Source organism: Anolis carolinensis, chromosome 2, assembly GCF_035594765.1.
Source record: "Anolis carolinensis isolate JA03-04 chromosome 2, rAnoCar3.1.pri, whole genome shotgun sequence".
Taxonomy (NCBI): domain Eukaryota; kingdom Metazoa; phylum Chordata; class Lepidosauria; order Squamata; family Dactyloidae; genus Anolis; species Anolis carolinensis.
Genome location: NC_085842.1, coordinates 310,253,645 through 310,270,900, shown reverse-complemented (window position 1 = coordinate 310,270,900; position 17,256 = coordinate 310,253,645). Strand labels below are relative to the sequence as shown.

The following is a 17,256-nucleotide window of genomic DNA, read 5'->3' as shown; positions in this document are numbered from 1 at the left end:
GGAATATCACTTCATATTAAGATATTAGATATCTTTTGTGATTCATTTCTTTAATCTAGTATAATGAGCGTTCTCAAATCAGAGTGGAAAAAACAGTTTTTTAAAAATAAAAAAAATCTGTAACTCTAATCTAGAAAAGTTTGTAAGCTTCAAAGCTATCTGACTGCTATTGTCACTGAGTCATTATTAGTTCTCATATCATGGCATTGTTCACTGAAGCAATGATTCTACTCCATATTTTTAGACTGAATTTTAAAGGTGTTATTCAAGGTGTTGATCTTTATTCACCAAGTAAATCCAGCACCCTGGATATTTCATATTTGGACTAAAATCCTGGAATAGATTCTTTGCCTACCCATCAATCTCAATTGTCTTAAATCCGGCACTAGGTCCATTGTGCCATCCAATGCAGAAAGTGCCATGGAGGATGCAATCACGGTGTGTTTTTGGACCATTTCCCATTGTCCCACAGGGAACGTTTCCTGCTTATTCTCCTATATTGAGTGGCTGGGAGAAATATCTTGATTTAGATGGAAGGGGAAGACCACAATTGCTCAATTTTAATGCAATCTGTAGGTGGGTTTAGAGATCTTATCATGCTCACCTTCCCTTTTGACAAACCTGTGTATCAAAGTGAAGATGGTAAAAGGTCTAGGAATCAAGCCCTATCAGAAATAGCTTGGGGAACTGAGTATTTTTAGCTTCAGAAGAGAAAATTGAAAGGTGATATGATGCCATCATGAAATATTTGAAGGACTGTTTTGTTGATGATGAAGCTCTTTCTACTCCAGAGGGTAGAACTCCAAGCAATGAGTTCAAATTACAAGAAGAAAGACTTCATCTAAACGTTTGGAGAAACTTCCTGATGGTAAGAGCTGTTCAGCAATGGGATAGATTTCCTCAGAAGGCTGTGGACTTGTCTTCTTTAGAAGTTTATAAATAGAAATTGAAAGGCCACCTGTTAGAAATGTTTTAACTCTCGATTCTTGCAATAGAAAGGGACTGGGATAGATTATACTTGCAATCTTTTCCAAGTGCTAGGGTGTTATAATTGTAAACTGTCGGAACTCATATCGAGGTCCAAACATGATGAAAGAATAAGAGAAACCGAATTGAAAAGGACCACAAAAGTAATCCAGTTCAATCCTATTTTGAAATGCAGGAGGACATAGTCAAAGTACTTTCACTAGATGGTCATCCAGTCTATGACCTAAGATGTCCAGAGAAGGAGACTTCATCACAATCTGAAACAGCATATTCTACTCTCAAATAGCTCTTATCATCAGGACTTCCTTCCTTAAGAGCTTCATCAGCAATTAAAAAGTATTTTGCCTAACCCACCAGGATTTAATTTTTGGATACAATCCATTGGGATGAATTTGAGTCAAACTTTTCCATAGTTCACTTTTATTTAAGTTGGGCTTTCAGGGGGGAATGTCCTTGGAAACAGCCTATTGGTGGGGAAACTGGTGTAAAATAAGGATTTTGGCAGGTTTATTGGTTTATTCATTAATGTGGGCACATTTCCTTTTGATATTCAGACAGCCTCTAGCCTCCATGATGAATGGCTTCCTGATGGTTTCCAAGCCATGATTTATGGATGACAAGTTTCAGCAATCATTAAGCATAATTATATTTAATTGATGGGGTATTTTTCCTAATGTTTGCTAGCAATGCAAATGAAAACAAATGGATTAAGAATCCACAGAATGGATAAGGTGGCACATGGATACATTAATGGCTTACATGTGTAGCAATCCCCATGTTTTAGTAATGAATGCAGAAGGGTGACTGAATTTCAGATGTATAGTTGATAGTCTCACTTTGGGGCTGGGGGGGGGGTGTAAGCCATGTGCGGTTTATGTGCATAAATTATATGCTAGAATCAAAGCATCTCTCGTCTGTGCTATACAAATCCAAATGCTATATCCACCTTGGCAACGAAGAAGGGATATACATAAATGAATGCTTGATCAGATAGACCAGAAGCTATTGGTGTCTGATGCATGTATAAATTTCTCTACAGAAATGGCTGGGCATCTTTGTCCAGCACAGAATGTCTATACTGAATCCACGTTTGTAGAAGCAGGAGAACCCATATAGTGTCATTGTGCCTGACAATGTCCATGGCTGAACATCTGGGTGTGCATCCAGTTCTGGAGTTAGTTATGCATTCGGTTTTATAGCAAAATCAGTGGTTAACTCCATGAGTGGATATTTACATAATGCAATCTCAATATAGGATCTTCACTCATTATCACATTTTTGTTACTTAATAGGATCAAAGGCAAATACTGCAGCAAAGTTTTCAATCTAATCCCTCAACTACTTCAGGTACCTCCCAAATATACCAAATATACACAGAGTGGGCCCTTGAGCTTTGGTTCCAGAACCCAATGTTGATACCAAAATTTCTGAATGCTTACGTCCCATTATATAATACGCAGTAGCAAAATAGTGTCCTTTCTATAAAAAGGCAAAGTTAAGGTTTGCCTTTTGGAAGCTGTGGATGTTTGAATCCATGAGTGCACAATCCTTAGATGTGAAGGACTTATTGTGTGTGTGTGTGCGTGTGTATATGTTCACACACACACACACACACACACACACACACACACACACACACACATTTTCTATAATGTACATCTATTAATTATTAATTTTAAGGTATACAGTAGATTGTTTTATTAAATGAATTCTACTTGTAGTAAAATGGAATAAAACATACAAAAATAAACTACAAAACACCAACACACATCAACCTGCCAAACAGAAACAGAACAAATGCAAAAAGGAAAGAAAAATATGAAACTTACCATGAACCCACACTCTAAACTACCTAAATTATAACAAAAACTACAATTAATAGAATATAAAAACAGCAAATTTCAAATTGTGCAGCTGAAATACTTGAAATTTTTATTATTTACAGTCAAGTTCAGGAATCATTGGCAAATTAAGAATTTTCTGTGGAAATGACTCCTTTGCATGACACTTCATGTGAAACCAATCATAAGGATTATAGGTGCTATGATTCAGGATGTATTTTCATTGAGATCATAAAGAAAATCATAAATATTAATCTGGACAGTGCTTGGTAAATTTCTCCTTACAAGTATAGACCTGGGAAAGGTCAAAGAAAAGAGAGTTTTCTTGTTTATAAGGTATACGTCCTGACGTTGAACATCTTTCCAATGTATGCATTATTCTTGGACTGGGAGAGGTTGCTCAAAATATTGACTGGTCCCCATTTGTACTTTTAAGCTAATTGTAGTTTCCAAGACTTTGAAAAGGATCGTATATATCACAGAAATTTAGTCCTAAAGTGAGCAAGATACAAATAGGTGTGGTAGTTTTTATCAATGAATTTGTTGTTGCGGTTGCCTTCAAGTCTAACCTATGGTGGCCCTAAGGCAGTGGTTCTCAACCTATGGATCCCCAGATGTTTTGGCCTTCAACTCCCAGAAATCCTAATAGCTGGTAAACTGTCTGGGATTTCTGGAAGCTGTATGCCAAAACACCTGGGGACCCACAGGTTGAGAACCACCCTAAGGGTTTGGGAGGAAAGATTTGTTCAGAACAGGTTTGCTATTGCCTTCCTCTGAGGCTGATAGTGTGTGACTTGCCCAAAGTCTTCCCAATGGGTTTCATGGATGAGCAGGGATAACTACTAATATATTCAAGATAAAAAGATTTCTTTCTAGGAAAGCACCCAGAGCGTTTAACTTGGGATCTCATAGTCATAATACAAAGACCCTGACTCATTGCTACATATCACATGGATGCTGGTGTCTATCTACAATTGGTTTAATCGCAACAATGGTATGAAATCCTCTTCCGCTAAACTTTTGTCCATATTTTAAGACTGTGGTGTACTGATTATGTTTACTGGAGTATAGCCAATTAAAATACATATCTGTGATGACCCATTAACCTTATTTCTAGAATGTGGAATGATTTTTAAATGTTAAAACCAATCTGATCCTGGATGAGTGTCAGCAATTAAAAATAAAGGCAGACTTCATTTATTATAAATACAAAGACATGTAACATTTTGCCACACTTGTCAGATTTTACAAACACATCTAAAGAATAGAGATCTTACTCCTATGAGATATATGTCATCCTATGGCAGCAATATCCCAACTATACACTGAACAAACAAGACAGTCTCTGCATAAAACAATTACTGGATGCAAAGCTGATGTTAGAAATGGGTGAGGCAGAAACCAGTTGCAGAACATTTCAGCCTTCTTAGATTATTGTAAGAGATTTCCAGGTCACAGTTCTTGAATAAGAAAACTGCAAAGGAAGATGAGGAAGAGAAACTGCTGGACTGAATTATATTCTCAAATTCCAAACCATCAGTAGTATTGGTATGAACAAAGACAAGCTATGTCTGTTAACAGAAGTGTCCCCACTACTGGACATGTAACAAAACGAATATTTCCAGAGAGTGTTTTGAATCCAGGGAAACTGACTTTTGTTGAGGAGATTTAGTGCTTCCCACACATCAACACTATCTGACCATTGTGTCGATCTCAAAAATTTGTATCACCTTATCCAGCACTTTGAAAATTTAGAGCAAGAGTAATGATTTGCATTTTTCTGTATCCTATTACATTCTGTCCCACACCTATAACCAAATAAATATGCCTTAAACCTAAGGCCTTAATACTACTTGGTATTGTATCCAGAGAAGTTGGTTTATAGCCATGGACCTTCATAAAAAAAACAAAAAAAACCCCAATGCATTTTAAAGATTATGCCTCATTTCCCCAACAATTTATTCATTTTGTTTACATTTCATTCATAAAATCTGGAACAGTAAAGATTTTATAACACGATTTCATCCTAGCTGATGTGTGTTTTTGGCAGTTTTGAACTTAATGTTGATTTTAATGTTGGTCTACTTTTATACCTCACCAATCGCCCCAATTTGTTATGTGAGGATGGCAGGCAGAATCTCTGGGTGCATGCACCTTCGGATATGTGTGAATATAGTCATGTGCACTTATATGTTTCGGGTCCTTTGCATCTGTGGTTGGTTTATGGATAATAGTGGATATGCAGGTTTTTTCTTTAGGAAGCAAAAAGTCACACATATTTGTAGGATATCTTATTTTTAAAAGATTGAATAAATAAATGATCAGTAGGAGTAAGAAATGAATGACACTCAGTCATACTCACAATTCATAGAATGCAACATTACATTCTTCCAAAGCATCTCAAACAGAGACAGCAGGAAGAGATTTGCCAGAGGTGCTTGAATGACAGATGCTAATGAGACACGTGCAAAGGATCTGGGGAAGCTGAGGAAAAGTGTGAGTGTATTGGGGGAGGGGGGGGAGAGCCCCCAGCCAATGTGAACTGCTGTCAGTCAATGATCTCATGTTGCAACAGAAGATTGACTTCATGCTATTAAGTGCTTTAGGTGGTAAACCTCATGTTTTTAATTTTATAGTTCCTGTAGACAAGTAAGTGCTCTGATGGATTGGATCCAGCTGGCTCCTGTATGGAGCTGTTCCCCTATTTGTCACTGATTGACTGGATGATGTGAGGCACCTGATCTCAGGTCAGCAAATTGTGTTATTCAGCATTAAAACATATTCGGAGGCCTGTCTTCTGTAGACCTGGAAACTTAGTTGTGGCTGGAGCATTGGTGTACTATTTACACGTTATTGATGTCATTCCATCAATTTAGGGTGGTGGTGGAAGCAATGGAGTGTAGAGGCAGTTTGGTCAAGTGCAGGACCAGAGAAAATTTGGAGGACATATGGCCAGGCACTCAGCCAGTCTGGTGGAGCAATACAGCTGTATTGTTTCAGTGACAAGTACAAAAGAACTTTCACCCAATGGTGCGCTTGGAAGTCATTTTCATTCTTCAAAGACATGAAGAATTTCAACAACTCTGCATAGAAAGATTGTATTTCTGTGCAAAAACATCAGATGCAGAAAGTTTCAGACTCCTTCTCAACAGGTAATGGATAGTGAAAAAGACCCTGAAGGAAGTATGTAATCGTTTGAGCTTTTCCATCTTTGACTTTTAAAAATCCAACTTTTCATCAATTCAGGAAAATATAAGAATTTTGGAAGGTTTTTACTAAAAAAATAAATAGAATTTTACTCTCAGCTATCAGTAGTTAACAGATTCAATTGGTCATGCTATACCTGCTTAACATATAGCTGCTAAAAAGATAGTCAGAAAAATGAAAGCAGGAATTCATTGTAGCACTGTAAACAGAGTTTGAATGCACAGGAAAAAGAAAGATTTTTAAGAACCTGCTTAGTTAGCTTTAGGCTCATCTCACGTTGAGCTAACCCGTTTGATGTAAATCGACCCCAAAGAAGTCCTGGACCCAGCATGAATGTACAGAATCCGAAGTCATTCTGCATCTCTGCTTAGAGAATTCATTTCAGACAAAGTAGACACTATGAACCTAGGCAGATAAATATCCCAACAGTGTTTTTCACCTCCATAGCTTTCTGCAATTCTTTCAAGGGAAAATATCCTTCGTTTCTCTGCATGTACACTAGAATAGAAAGCAGTATGCTGACAATAATTCATCTTGTTTCTTACGGTCTGCTTAGGAAAGTGCCTCTTTGCTGTTGACTTGATGGCCTTTCCTCAGGGGCTGAAATGTGCCATCAAGACACATTGAATTTGAGGTAGCAAAAAGACTGCAGTGTTTCTCTAGCCACATTTTCTTTCTGCATTTTTCCCATTATCACCAGCATTATCATCTTGTCTTGCGACATATTTCCTACATGGAATCTGCAGGGAAAATTATCATTAATTGTAAGATGATTTTTATCCTACAGTTGATCATGCCCGAAAATCCTTTTTGACTTAAAGAAGTATGGATAAGGAAATACAATATTATACTATTAATAATACAATATAATAATATTAATTATATATTATATATTAAATGTAACATTACTAATAATATTACCATATAATGATATAGTTCAATATAGTAATTTAATGCTTATATTGTGCTATGCTAATAATATATTGTATGTTCATTTGATTTGTAAACTGCTCTGAGTCCCTTTCGGGGTGAGAAGAGTGGGATATAAATGTAGTAAATAAATAAATATTAAATACGAACTCTAGAGTCTGAAATTCTCCCCTAATTTTGGGGAAGAGAATCCTAGTGTAGATATTATTTTACAGATTCACATTGTGACAACATTCAAAAGGCTTGAAGGTCACTTCCATGAAACAAAAGTTGTGGGTAAGATTCCAGCTGTTCTGCTTCAGGGTGGTGAATGCCCTAGAAGTCGCACCTGTGATTCATAAGAGCAGGCACTGGAGAAACCAAGTCAGAAAAAAATCAAAGCTAGAACATGGACATACAGCCCGGAAAACTTATAGCAGCCCAATGGTTCTGGCCATGAAAGCCTTCAACAACACACTAAAGATAGACTCCATCAGAGAAGAAGCACTATCAATGCAGTTCAGGGTCTGACTAGTAAAAGTAGACCAAGAAGATTGCAAGCAAGCAGGAAATCTCTGAAGGGAGGAGTCAAAGTTGGATTTAAGGGAATTAGATAGGAGGGAATGTCACACAATGCAGAAAAAGAAAAAAAAGAAACAACTAGTGGGGAGTACTAATTTATAGCTAGCTGTGCTGATTGATAGCCATTTGCCAGCTGTATATAATTACAGCTGGACTCATTAGCTCCTTGTTGCTTATTAACCTCACCAGGGAGGACCTTGGTCTTTTGTAGCTTTATTCTCCACATTTTTAAGGGTGAAGTTTTACAAACTCTTGTTCTTCAAGGTCTGCATTGGGTAGGGGTGGCAGTCTCCTTTGGCGCTAATCTGGAGTTTATTACCTAGATTTTCCTTTCCCATTTCTTCATCAGGTAGGACATGATGCCAATAATACTTTCTGATTTCGTTATTAATATCTTCTGCAAAATGAATTTCTGAAGCCTTCTTGCAAAATAATTATGAAACTTCATAGTTTGATAAACATCAGCTTTGTTAATAAAAGTCACCCCTTATCCAGAATTCCCAATTCAACCACATGGGTACCAGAAATAGTGACACCTTTCTGATGTTCATAGTACACAAACTTTGCTTCATGTACAACATTGTTAAAAATGATGGGCATAAAAGTACCTTCAGGCTATGTTTATAAGATGCATTAGAAACGTACCTGAATGTCATGTTTAGACTTGGGTCTCATGTCATAGATATCTCCTTATGTATATACAAATACATTCTTAATATAATAAACATAATCCATTAAGGCAAACCCTTCTGGTCCCAAGCATTTTGGATAAGGGATACTTTACCTGTGCTATAACCTATCCCCCCTTCTGTAATGTAAATTGTTATAATGGATGCTGGGTCTCTATGAGGAATTTGTAGATTCATATAATATTGTTCTGTCAGTTACTGTTAGATATAGACACCTGCATACAGTGCAAATGTGTCTCAACACTCCTGGTGGTAATCAAGTGATGTAAGTTGTAGTATTGATTTATCCTAACAAATCTCATGCAGGACATCATGAAGACTGGTCTGGTTTGGTTCTGGGTTTTTTAAAGAATTATTTTTGATTCTCTCCAGATCCTAAAAGTTCCCCCTGATTATGCTGATTCTTTACTCTTGTGTCAGCTCCAATCCTGAGTTTCTTATTCGAAGTTGTTGTTATAGCCTTCTTTTTGGTTTCCAAGAACTGTAGAAGTAAAATCACAGAGAACCTTAAATAGGTTGGAAGATACGTAGTATATATAGATGCTGTGACCAGTTTGTGAGCTGCAGGTTAATGTTTTGGTCATAGGTCTCCTGCCCTAAGAATGGAGTGTGATTGGTCCTTTAATAGCAGGTATGCAATGTGTCACTGTAGCCGACTGTAAATCTAACTACCTTAGAAGAACCTGCCAGAATTCAAAGTGTGTTGAATAGTCTTTGGGAGTTTAAGGTCACCTATACACTACACTATCTCCATAAAGGATCATGCCTAAATACACCAGATAGTCTTAAAGATGCTGCTGGGTTCTTTAACTCCTCTTCCCCATTTTTGGCTGAAGTCTCTGAAACTGCAGACTCCGTGGAGGAAATTTAAAAATACAAATCAAGGAAGTGTGAGTTAAAACAACAGAAGGCATGTTAGGTAGAAAAAGATGCAGCAGTCAAGAGAAAATAAAAGCTATGAATTATTGAAAATCTGCCCTAAAAAGTAACATTTGAAGGTATAGACTTTTATATTGGGTACCTCATAATAGTTTATTCCATACTTGGGGCACCCTCTTCCATTATGATTCCATGCTGGTTATTTTTTTCCACGGTGAGCAATCTGTCTTTTGTAGTGTGCATATGTCACTTTTGAAGAGAAAAGACTCTAGAGTTATCAGGAGCTGTGTGAAGGAATGATAGCAAATCTCATCAGAGGAGGTAGCAGGTGATTGCAATCAATAATCAATCAACCTACCGGTGACTCTTCCCATACATCACTTTCAACCGAGGTAGCCTTTCCCAGTCCTTTTGAAGGATAGACATAATGTGCAAGTATATTTATGTTTAAGTCCTCTGTATGGTTCTTCATGTTTTGGAGAAGGGAAGCGGGATGAACTTTTCAGCAATGTTGCCAAGCAATTCAAAAAGTGACAGCAAAGAGCTGGGGTTGAATAGAGAACACTGGGCATCTCATACACTTTTGCTGGAATTGGTTTGACATGGGTCATTCTTCCATTAATGTTAAGCTTAGTAACTCTGGTCCTCTTAGCAAAACAATTTTGTGTTCAGCCATTCACAGTTTTTGTTAAGTGTTATCATGACCATGTACACAAGATAATGAAAACATTTAAGGTCACAATTGTTCAAATAACTGGACTAGCAAATCGCCCAGATTACATGTTTTTTCCCTTTGTGGGAAACAACATTTTCAAATAGGGATAGGAAGAATATTCTAAAACGTTTTTAAATCATCTTTTTGTGAGTGTTGGAAAACCTCATCAAAGAGGATCATGGACTGGTGAAAATCTTAATGGAGTGTGTCTTATTTGGACACAAAATTCACATTTAAAAAATAAAACATGTTCAAAACAAAACAGCATTGATCAGTGAATAAATGTATTGGTGTGTATGTAAGTGTACAGATGAGATTCATTGTATGTTTTTAAAAGTCTGGGATAACAATGTTAACGATAAATTGTATTTGTTACCTGATTCTCTTCATGACTTTAGTCATGGCTTGAATACTTGTTAACGTAAATGTAGCTTCATACCAAGTTAGCACTGAGCAACCTAGAATCACAGAACTATAGAAGTGGGATGGAGCCAAAGGGCACCTGGTCCAATACCTTTCCAATGCTAAAATCCACCTCTAAAAACAGTTCTGGGTAATGACTATTTCAAAAGAAATGAAAGTCCATCACCTTTTGATGCAGTCTGTTCCACTGTTGAACAGCACTTATCATCAGGAAGCTCTTCCCAATGCTCAAGGAAGCTTTTTTTTGTTTAACTAAGACAGTCTTATTTACATTCACCACCCATGATTGATGTTTCTTCCAGACTTATTTGTAAATGCCAGGACCATTGAAACACAAAGCTTGTGTCCACTATTGACCTGCGAATGATCTATGGTCCCTCTTCCTCAAATTGACTTGGACCTGATGCTGACTGATTTCACCGTCCTTAACTTTCAGAGGAAGTGTACTCTTCTTAATATGTATTGCATTTTATGTGTTGTATGGCACCTTCGTGTGCTGTTTTTTAAGCCGCCCCGAATCCCTATGGGAGATGGTGGTGGGGTATAAATTAGTTGTTGTTGTTTTCCACAAAAGCACAGCATTTGAAGAGATCCCAAGGGCCATCCAACCCCTGCCGTGCAGAATTCAAAGCCCGTCCGAGAAATGGCAATTCCGTTTTCGCTAAAATACCTCCAAAGAAGGAGATACCACCACACTCCCAGGCAACATATCCCATTCGCAAACAGCTCATATTGTTAATAAGTTTTTCCTAAGATTTAGGTGGAACCTCTTTTCTTGCCATTTGAATAAAATTAATGCAGTTTGGCACCACTTTAAAAGCAATGGCTCAATGTTATGCAATCCTGGGAGTTGTAGCTTTACAAGGCCTTTAACTTTCTTTACCAAAGAGTGCTGGTGCCTCAGTGAACTACAAATCCCAGGATTGCATAGCATCAAGCCATGACAGTGGTGTCAAACTCCAATCATAGGATTGGAAGGGACCACATCTATTCCAATCCTTTGCCTGGCAAGAATGCACAACTAGATCCCTCTTGAGAAATAGTTATGTAGCTATACTTTTCACAGAAATATGGAAAAACTTGTTATTTGCAAAACACCTTTTCTACCAATATATCGACATACATGGTATAAAAAACATTTGTTATTTGCTTCTCTTCTTTCCTGAATTGTAAACAAATTGGCCGCAATCGGCAAGCTTTTGATGAGTTTTTTCTACATTGTTATAAAATCAACAAAGCTCCCCTCCCACCTCTGAATTTGCCTATGGGCAAATAGAGATTTGGAAGCAGTGCCTTCCCTTCTGTTACACATCTCTTTGGAATAACAACTCTAGCTCTTCTTCCTTAGAGCTAGAGGAGAATCCACCTAAAAAAAAAAAGAAAAGAAAAAAAGAACAAGAGTATGGCAAAGGATTGCATCTAATGCCTTGATCATTTACTCTGCTGTTATTCACTTATCCCCATTTTGAATCACTTTTCCTAAAGGAAGTATGAAGTATGAAACTGATGGAAAATTATGATGGAGCAAGACTGCACACTGTGAATGATGTTTGCTGAACTCTGTGCCAAAGGGGAAAATCACCGAAGTAGCTAATTTGGCACTGATTTCCCCTCTGGAGGTCCATCAGCATCATTGAGCTTGTGTGTTTTCATATGAATGTAGTATTTTTGTTATGGTTTTCAGTATGCGAATGGAATATAATTTGTCATCAACATGTTACTAGTATTATTTATTTATTTCCATCATTTCTATGCCGCCCTTCTCACCCAAAGGGACTCAGGGCAGCTCACAATCTGGCAAAATTCAATGCCGTATATAGTACAAAAGATAAAACATAGGCAATTAAAACAATCAATTTAGCATAATACAATAAATACATTTAAAACAGTACAATAAAAATACTTAAACAATTCGTCCACAAAAACCTTGCACGTAAACCTTAATCCGGACCGAGTCAAAGCCAACATAATTCATTCATTAAATGCTTGTTCACAAAGCCAGGTCTTCACCTTTTTCCTAAAATTCAGAAGAGATGGAGCCTGCTGGATTTCACTGGGGAGGGAGTTCCATAGCTGAGGAGCTACCACTGAGAAGGCCCTATCTCTCGTTCCCACCAGCTGCACTTATGAGGCAGGTGGGACCGAGAGCAGGGCCTCCCCAGACGATCTTAAAGTTCTCATAGACTCATAGGAGGAGATACGTTTGGATAAGTAAGTTGGACCGGAACCATTTAGTAGTTGCTGAGGAAATCATAAGAATCCTCAGACTTAAGAATTCACATGCAATATTACTGTTTGTTGTTGACATGTCGTATGAGGCCTCTGTATTTGACAGGTTTCATTACCACCCTAGGCTAACCAACAATGTAGCACCTTTTTCAGAGCTGGTTGTATCTCACTAATGGTTCATACATTTTCCACAAGTTTGCGCCCCAGTTCTTGTAGATTAGGTGGAAAGAGTCTAGTCTTACATCTGGCAAATCTGTGGAGCATCTTGTCCATTCAGAACTGGGATAAGTAGGTTCTGATATACACTTCATGGAGTTCACTCGGTCATCCTGAGCCAAAAACAATCTCTTGGCTTCTCCCTGTTAAAAATGTTCATCCTGATAGAAAAGCTGTCTGTAGTTGTAGATGATTGTGCCATTCAAAGTTTTACTATATACATTGAAGGAACTATCTACATTCTGGAATATATCCCAACGAGAAGTTCTGCATTGTGGACAGATCTTTTTAAACTATCCAAAGCTTGGTTTGGTTTTACTGTTCCACTGACATAGGACCTATCAGCATTCTGTTCAGTGCTGTCTGCTTCTGGGAAGAAGGGCGAGATAAAAACTTAATTTCTATGCCAGACACATACCTTTCTTCCTCTCATCTGTTTTAAGCAGAAGATCAGTGATCCTAATTACAGGGTTTCAAGAGTTTATAGAGTCATCTCGATGCTAGTACTAGAATTCGGGCAGGCTGAAGTATGTAGCGTTCATTAAATTCACTCTGTTGCCTACATGGTGTTTTAACATTTTGTATTATCTGCTTAGTATTCATGCCAAACTGCTGCTAGAAAGAACCAAGGCAAAAATGCCTTCCACTAAATTGCAGCCTGACATTGGACTCAGAAGCAGTTTCTTTATCCGTAATCTCCCATTTCCATGAGTAGTGGCTGTTTATGAATTCAGGTATGAACTTCATTGGTAATTTATTGTTTGCCATTTGATTTGATGTTGATTAAAGCGGTAGTATAACTCTTTAAAGGAAATAAGTATTCTATTTGTAGAATCAATCATAGAATCAATTAGTTGAGCCTTGGAAGAGGTCTCCCATCCACCCTCCCAACATTACTGAAACAGAACTTTTCACTGGCCAATTTTTGAAAAAAAATATGCATTGATACTTTGATTTAGATTTGGTGCACCTTTCTTCCGCTTTGAAAGCTGCTCAATTGAATACTTAGCAATATTTCATGAATCAAAAGTAGAAAAGTCTGCAACACCCTTAATTTTGTATTTATGATTATTTATGTCTCTTTTTCTACTTCCAAATTACACATTATTTCAGAATGCCATTTTTTCCCCAGGTATGGAAATCGTATGTTATAGTTGAGCCTTATGGCTCCGATACTGGGAGACGTGGTCGTAAGACTCCTCGGGAGTCAGATACTCTCGAGGAGCGAGAAAGGAAGCGGCTGCGGGACTTATTTGCAGAACCATCTGACGAGGATTCCTTTGAGGGTTTTACTGAGAGAATGGAGGAAGAGATGGTTAGCTCAGAGGAGGATGACATGGAATGGACTCGTGTGAGGGAGGATTTGGGTGTCACAGGCAATGATAGTATGGAAGGCGATTGGGGACCTTCAGGATTAGACCCGTGGACAAGCTGGAGGGATGGGACGGGATCCACAGCTGGGGATGCTGTGGGGCGTAGTCAAAGGTGTTTCAGTTCTGATGAGGAAAGTGATGAGGAAACGCCTGGAATTAGGGTAACAGCTGATAGCGATGAGGAGCTGTAAACTGGCATAAAATGGGGTTTGGAAGCAATGGCTAATTGCGTTGGGCAAGGTAATCTGGACGAACGCTTGGGCTCTGTGTGGGAAATTCCTGAAGACGGGTGTGATTCGTTTGCTGACTACGTAAGTTACCAAGGACACTGGGCATAGACGGTGGGAGGAACTGTGTGGGCTTTTGTTGTGCAACCTGTGCTTAATCTTAATAGCTTGGACCTCCGTCGTCTTCTTGACGGACGCCATCTGTTTATTCTGGACTGACTGACTGACTGACTGACTACGGCCTCGGACTCTCCTTCCTGTGATTATCGTTGGACCTGGTGAACTACAAACATCTGTACCTGCCTTACGACCTTCGGACCGGATTGGAACTTCGCTGACCGCTTCTGCCCTTGAATGCTGCGTTTGTATCTGGAAATTGCTTGCTGTGTGGAGGAGTAACCTCTTAGTTACTCAAACATAGCTTTTGGCAGCAGAGAAGCATCTGCTGCCAGTTTTTGTATTCCTTTGAACCTTTTGTTCACCAGCTTTTGTTTGTTTAAGTCCCAGGCTGAAGTAAGCTTTTTTGGTTTAACCCGGATTAAACTCCGGTTTAATCCAGTTTATCTTTTGAACGTTTTCCTTGTGTCTTTTTACTTTTAAGGCCAATGTTTGCCTAGCCCTTGTCTTTTACGGGCATTTTTGGTTCTGTAACTCCAATAAACTTTGTTATATCTTATCTTGTGGCGTTCTGTCCTTGACATCGTAGCTTATTTCATTGTCCTCTGCCAGAATCAATCATTCCAGAAGTGTTCTCCCAACTTGACAAAACTCTTTTCACATTTTTCCTTTTTTGTATACTACAAAATTCCTCCCCCCCCCCAAAAAAAACAAACAAAATAAATAAATAAAACAAAAAACAAAACTTTTCCATCCAGGCTATGGATGAGCAACTAGGGCAAGTTCAGAAGCCATTTTCTGCTCTTGTGAACCTTGTATGGTACAAAAATCCCCAAAACAATATTTTGAAAAACTTAAAAGGTCAGATGACTACTTTGGATATTGAACTTTTGGTATTTTAAAAGAAGCTCATTGTAATATGTTTAAACCTCTGTACGTTTCCTAAAGACATCCAGATGATTTAGTTCACCCATTTGTCAGAGCCATGAAAAGGTCAATCTTGGAAGAGGTTCTAGTACCTTACTGTTCAAAACAATAGCTCGACATTTCTCAGACACAGGCCCACCAAAGTAATCATTAATGGCCCATGGGGTGTGCCAAAACACTATCTGGCTAAGTCTGAGAGCATATTTTTCCTGCAGTTTCATAGGGCCTGCTTCCATGGACATGTAGTGATCAGGTGACAGATCCTGGATATCTTTGAAAGCCTTTGGTTGCTCTTTGTTTAGTCAGCAAAAATACAGCAATCATTGTCCTGGAGCACAAGATTTTAGTCCCAAAATGCTGCATATGATCCAGAAAAAACCTCTGGGGCCCCTTCCATACAGCTGAATAAAATCCCACATTATTTGCTTTGAACTGGAATATATTGCAGTGTGAATTCAGATAACCCAGTTCAAAGTAGGTATTGTGGGATTTTCTTCCTTGATATTCTGGGTTATATGCTATGTGGAAGGGCACTGGATCATCTGTAGCATTCTAAGATGGAGAGAGAAGCTTAAAAGTCTCTGTAGATCCAACTGTTTCCTAATATCTACAATTTACTTCAGGGATTGGGGCCAAAGGACAACTCTAAGCATTTGATCTTGTAAATCAGTGTAGTAAGGTGTTTATTTGAAGGAAGTGCTTCTAGGGGCTTAGCTTGGGGCTTCTGTGTTGAATGAGTCGAATGTTACCCTGAGGCAATTCCTAGCTAGTATCTCAAACTTAACAAAGGACTGCTGACTGCAAATGATGGGTCTTCATGGGAACCTCTCACCACCCAGAGGTAGAGTGAGTATAGAAATAGAAGCTGATTTATCTCAAAAAGTTATATTAAATGTCTTTACTATTTGTTAGTTTTACCTCAGCTATTCTGCTTAACACTTTCACAGTTGGAAGTATCTAGTTACAGGCAGCACATTACTTGTGATTAGAATCATAATCACATAGAGTTGGAAGAGACAAGAAGATCAAGTCCAACTCCCTGCCATGTAGGCATATATAATCATAGCATTCCCAACAAATTACCATTCAGCCTTTGATTCAAGACCTCAATCAGGAAGGAAGCCCCAGCATATTCTGAGGAAGAGTATTCCACTGCTGAACGGCTCTTACTGTCAAGAAGTTCTTCCTAATATTTAAGCTGATTCTCTTTTCCTATAGTTTCAATGTATTGTTCCATGCCCTAGTCTCTGAGCAGGAAAAAGCAAGTTCACACCATCTTCAATATGACATCCTATCAAACACTGGAACAGTTCTATCACGTTCCCTCTTAATCTTACCATCCCCAGGCTTAACATACCTAGGTCCTTGAATGACTCCTCACAGAGCATGTTATCTAGATCACATGTTCCAGCTAGTCAATATTTTTCATGAACTATGTCAGAGTAATTTGCAGTGCAGCAGTAGTTGGATGGAATCAGTGGAAAGCAGAACGAAGAGCCACCCAGAGATGTTAGTAAAACTATATACAAAGTTTTACTGTATGCAGTAATAATCAAGACAAACAGACTTCCAGACAATAGACAAACACAGGACTTGACTCACACTCTAGGCAGACAGCACTCAACTCTACTCAGAACTGAACGCAATCAGCAATGCACACACACTTGTGTCTGGACACTCCCCAGTTCCAGCCACACATCAAGGAGATCACAGCTTCTTAGTAATTAACTCTTTCCAGACTATAGTACACTCTGGATGATGCAATCAGTATGCAATACAGACAAAACACAAATTTCATTTAAACACTACCAATACACAAATCCCACATTAACACTATGGTGCCCAAAACTGGGCACAGTATTCCAGATGAAGTCTGACTAAAGCAAAATATAGGAGTACTACCCTGATCTAGACACTATAGTCCTATTGAGGCAG

At 38.3% G+C, this 17,256-nt stretch overlaps 1 protein-coding gene and 1 long non-coding RNA gene across 3 annotated transcripts in view; both read left to right on the top strand.

Moving 5' to 3' along the window:
* The window catches only part of dcc (DCC netrin 1 receptor), a 1,120,333-nt gene that overhangs the window by 240,079 nt on the left and 862,998 nt on the right, over nucleotides 1-17,256 (top strand). The window lies entirely within an intron of this gene.
* LOC134296790 (uncharacterized) lies at nucleotides 7,886-14,953 on the top strand. The gene is made up of 2 exons (XR_010003649.1): nucleotides 7,886-14,361; nucleotides 14,445-14,953. It is a non-coding gene; the product is annotated as an uncharacterized LOC134296790 (long non-coding RNA).